We start from the raw sequence: 5,493 nt of genomic DNA, 5'->3' as shown, positions 1-5,493 counted from the left end.
TAGAGTGCTATGGCATCACAGCTCACAGCAACCTCAAACTCTTGGGCTCAAGTGATCCTCCTGCTTCAGCCTCCTGAGTAGCCGGGACTGTAGGTGTTCACCGCAATGCCCAGATAATTTTTCTATTTTTAGTGGAGATGGGGTCTCTATCTTGCTCAGGCTGGTCTTGAACTCCTAAAGCTCAAGCAATCCACTCACCTCCGCCTCCCAGAGTGCTGGATTTACACATGTGAGCCACTGTGCCCAGCCTTTCTTCCCCTTTTGATGTCAAAATTTTCTTTCTTTGGTGAATTGAAGGGAAGCTTGGACGATAGCTTTTCCTCTGAAATAGCTTTCCGTGGCAAGACCACAAGCTAACATCCCTATGCCGATTCCCCAGTTGGCTTGGAAGGTAGTTTCAAGCGTCTACAAAATCCTTAAATCTGGGACCCCCTTATGCACAGCTCTGGGTGGGGATGAGTCCCAGACCTGGGTCCATACCCTGGTGCGGGAGGGGGCCCCTCACAGTCCCGGGAGGCTCCGTGCCAGTGGGAGGTGCCTGCAGCCGGCTGGTGCATAGATGAGGCATTCTGCCACTCTGAAAAAAATCTGTGCAAACTGCCACAGATGGAAGAGCCAATATTCAAATTGGAGGCTGTTTTGCTAACACGTTAAAGATTAGCATGTTTTTACTAGCTGCCGCGTACTGTAGCAAGATGAGCTCTTTTTCTCTAAAAAGAAAGAAAAGAGCAGAGGCAGCCTGTTAGGGACAGTGCCAGGGGTGCTGGGCCTCCTAGCTGTCCCTTCACATCCCGCTGTCTGCAAGAGCCCAGGGTTCTGAGATGAGGGGATGTCCAGCTCTATGGCCCTTGCCCTGCCATGCAGAGACACTCGTCTGCTCCTGGGCCTTCACCCAGCCCATGCCTCCCTCTTTCTGGCTGGCAGATTCCCCTTTTATTAAGGCTCAGCCCAAGTTACTCCAATTGCCTGATTTTACAGAAGAGGAAATTGAGGCACAGAGAGGTTAAGCAACCTGCCCCGGGCCACACAGCTGGGAAGTGGGGTCGGGTCCAGGCAGTGGGGTCCACAGTGAGTCTCTAACTTCTAAAGGCACACTCAGCCCTCTCAGCTCCAGTCAACAAGACCCCCCACCACCACCACTTCCCTGATCTCCCCCACACACTAACCCTAACCCCCACATTCTACCTCCACGGCACTCCAAACCCAGGTCTACGAGGAGGATGGGGGCCTTGTGGGGATTCATGGGTTGAAGTGGGGCTTTCTGTGAAGGATCTAATTTTTATTTCTACAAAGTGAGGCACGAGGTAGGGACCTTGTGGGAAGGTTTAACTCACACCAGGAGTGAGGGCAGAAAGCTTGACAGGCCGAACTGTATCAGGCCAGTTTGTGTGTGTCTGTGTGTTTGTGTCTGTGTGTGTCTCTACGTGTGTATGTGTGTGTGTCTGAGTATGTGTATGTGTGTGGTGGGTGTGTTTCTCTGTGTGTGTGTCTGTCTGTGTGTGTCTGCGTGTGTCTGTGTCTGTGTGTGCCTGTGTGGTGGGTGGGGCGCTGTCGGAGGTCTAGGGTCCAGTCCCGCGGTTTTCTTCCGCAGGTGTATCAGCTCCCTGGACAGGGACTCCCAGGGACCGGGCCCCTTGACGGCCGCCTCGGCCCCGCCCTCTGCTGGTCGGTGGCGGTAACGCAGCCAGGGCCGCGCCATGGCGGTGAGCTTTGCCCACGCGGGAGGGAGGAGCCGTCCCCGGGGACGGGGCGAGCCAGGCGAGCGGAGGTGGGTGGTGGAGGGACGGTTCTCCGTCTTGCTCGTGTCACCTCGGCTTGCCCACTGAGGAGCACAGGTTCCCACAGCACGTCTTCCCTTCCCTCTGAGTGTGAGGCCATGCAGTGGAGCACAGCACAGGCCAGGCTAGAGAAGGGGTCGTCAGTAAAGGTGACTCCAGGGAAGCAGGACCAGGATGAGCCCCCGAGGGTCCAGATCGCTGATAGCTGGGAAAGGCATCTGGCCAGGCCCTGCCGCTCCTTCTGTGTATGGCCTGGTACAAGGTGGGGTCTCAGCTTCCTCATTTGTGAAATGGGCACATTGGTGGTCTCAGAGGTCACTGCACTGTGATCTGGGCTCAGATCCCAGTAGAACCCTCCCTAGCATGGTCCTGAAGTGTCCAAGGACAACCCACTACGGGCACAGGTGTGAGGGCCCTTGTGGCCGGAGGTGAGGACCCAGAGGCAGGTTGAGTACCCAGAGCACTCACCCCAGAGCCCTGAGCCCCAGCTCTGAGATCTCACAGCGCCCAGTGCCCTTCTGATGCCCCCTGACTCACCATTGCTGTCTTTGTCCAGCATGAGCCTCTTGTCCTAGACTGTCAGCACCCCTGCTCCCAGCAAGTTGCCTACACCAGCTGGGCTTCAACAAATACCCAGGCATTGAGCAATGACTGTGTGGGTGGGGATGAAAAGTGAACCCAGCCAAGCCCCTGCCTGCAGCACCCAGGGGGGCCCTGGCAGGGTCCACACCTCCCTCCTGGGTCTCTGACTGAGCACAGAGTGTGAAGGGGTATTTCACAGGTCTGCACCCAGAGCCAGACCATAAATGGGCCACATGCCACAACTTACGCGTTCAGCGACTTCAAACCAAGCTGACAAACTCAACTTCACAAAGACTTGGAAGGCAGGTGCAGTTTCAGAATCTCAGCCTCTGCCACCTGGAACATGGCAGCAAGGGATGTGCTCTGAGCTGGCCGCTCCACCCAGCCCCCTCTCTGTCCCCACCTGCAGGACACGTGGGCTGCACAGTGCAGTGGGGGACATCCCTACCTCACTGACCTTGGGGTGTGCACAGCCCAGAGAGCTTCAAAAGCCCCAGAAACGGGCCTGGGTGCACAGGAACAGGGCACTCCGGGGTACAAGGTACCCACAGTATGGTCAGCAAGAGGGCCCAGGTTCTGAGTGGGCACACCCCTTTTGGCCATGGGATCCTCTCCTCATGGGGTAGAGCCCAGCACAGCAATGGGGAGCCCGTGTTGGGGCCACCTTACCTGGTGCTGTGGCTGAGTCCTGAGTAATTCAGAGCTGAAATGCGTCCTCTACCTGCCTGAGTCCCAGAGGCTGTGCTGCCCCCCAAGCCACCCCCAAGTAGACTCCTGTCTTCTCTGGCACCCTGGTTCCTCCAGCGTGTTCCCAGGGGGCTGCCTGGGGCAGTTGTGGCAGTGGCTGGACACTACTTATTTAAATAGTTCCAAGTGCCGCGTACGGGAACTTAGGGAAAGAACAGCTTGTGGGCGCTGTGACTTCCCTGGTGTCTTAGGATGAGGGTGGCTATTTAAAAGTGTGATTTTCCCACTGGCCAAAGATGGCACAATTTGAAATCAGTAAGAATCAGGGCTTCAATGAATTGAGACAGGTAAAATATGCTTAAATCTTGTGACCTTATAATGGCAACAAAAATAAAAGGAACCCTCTCAGGTCACTGTCGGATAGGATGGATGTGTGTTAGAGTCCCCCTGGAGAGGTGTGGCTTATGCCTGTTGCCCTTTAGCTCTCAGAAGTAACCTGATTTGGACAATAAATTACATGGTTATCCTTGCCTTTGATTTTCATTATTATTTTTTTTTTTTTTTTGAGACAGGAGCCTCAAGCTGTCCCCCTAGGTAGAGTGCCATCGCATCACAGCTCACAGCAATCTCCAACTCCTGGGCTCAAGTGAGTCTCCTGCCTCAGCCTCCCGAGTAGCTGGGTCTACAGGCACTCGCCACAACACCCAGCTATTTTTTGGTTGCAGCCGTCATTGTTGTTTGGTGGGCCCAGGCTGGATTCAAACCCACCACCTTGGGTGTACGTAGCTGGTGCCTTAGCCACTTGAGCCACAGGCACCGAGCCTTGCCTTTGATTTTCAAATCATTTTAATATGAGTAAATAAAGGGAAATAAATGTGACATTTACCCTGCCTTTCTTCTCCCAAACTGGACCTCGGAGTAACCAAATAATTGTTGATGGGAGAGAAGCAAGTCCAGCTTCATGGGAACAGACATGTTTGCAGGGAGAGGCCTGGTCCCTCGAGATGCTGACAAGAACACACTTAAGATAACCTGCCGGGGGTTGTACAAGATGCACAGACGCTGCAGGAGCAGCCTTGCAGGAGGGGGTGAGCTCTGGGGTCTCGTGGCATCACCACCTCGCATATACACCCATACCTCCTCCTTTATGTGGAAGCTCGCAGCTCAGCCCTCACTTCCTGATGGAAGGTCACGTGACAAACTTAACTGGGACAGACGTAAAACCCAACATCTGAGTTCCAGCCTAAAGTGTGTGACAGAGAGGAAGCCCTGTGCAAGAGAGGAGTGTGCAGGTCTACAGAGGCAGGGCTGGCTCAGTTTGGTCACATTAACGGAAGCACAGGGTCTCAGACAAAGGAGGTGAAATCCTTCTTCCCACTGGGCTTCCCAAACACAGCTGAAGCTCCAGCACTGTCTGTTGAGGGATGGGCGCAGAGTGTCAAGGTTCGGAGAGTGTTAAAAGGATGTTATGGACAAGGAGTGAGGGGCCCATGGCCCCCAAAGGCCTTGCCGAGTGGGTAACAACACATGTGAAATGAGGGCTCCTTACTGGATCTGTATCAGAGACCAGGGGCCCCTCCCAGAGCTCTGGCCTTGCTGACAAGAGGACAGGAGGTATGGAGAGGGACTGGCTACCTCCAGGCCACCTGGGGGAGCCTCTGTATCCCTAAGCCAGCTCCAGGTACATACAGGGCCCACATAGAGAAATTATCTTTCCAGCTGTCCAGAGGAGACACCCCAGTCCCTGCCACCCACAAGGAACTGCCCAGTCCATGCTGGTGTCTCTTGTACAGTCTCAGCCCTGCTCTCCTTAATCATGTTACTCTAAATAGGGGTCAGTCTCTCAACATGTCCTGTCATGATTCAGTCCCCAGAACTGTAGGTGGCATCTTGACCCCACCCTCCTCCATCATATCCCAAGACCTTGACAAGCCTTCCTTCCCTGCCCACCCTCCCTGCCCCTCACCTGAAGCAGAGAGAGCTTCATAGTCAGGGCCGCCCATGCTGGCTCCTCCCGGGAGATTTGGGGCCACTGCCCCCATGCAGGCGGAGGGGCTCAGAGTCCTGAGGTCCCCCGCCACCCCTTGGGTCAGAGGGGGTCCCTGCATGGGGATGGGGAGGAGGGTTCCACAGCCCCAGGGACAGAGGGGATCCCTGCATGGTGGGGAGAGGCTTCCACAGCCCCTAGGGACAGAGGGGGTCCCTGCATGGTGGGGAGAGGATTCCACAGCCCCAGGGACAGACGGCTTCCCTGCATGGGGATGGGGGGAGGGCTCCACAGCCCCAGGGACAGAGGGGATCCCTGCATGGGAATGGGGGGAGGGCTCCACAGCCCCAGGGACAAAGGGGGTCCCTGCATGGGGATAGGGGGAGGGCTCCGCAGCCCCAGGGACAGAGGGGGTCCCTGCATGGGGATGGGGGGAGGGCTCCACAGCCCCCAGGGACA

Source organism: Otolemur garnettii, unplaced genomic scaffold (assembly GCF_000181295.1).
Source record: "Otolemur garnettii isolate 467f Iridium unplaced genomic scaffold, OtoGar3 scaffold00135, whole genome shotgun sequence".
NCBI lineage: Eukaryota > Metazoa > Chordata > Mammalia > Primates > Galagidae > Otolemur > Otolemur garnettii.
Note: the sequence above shows the minus strand (reverse complement) of the source record.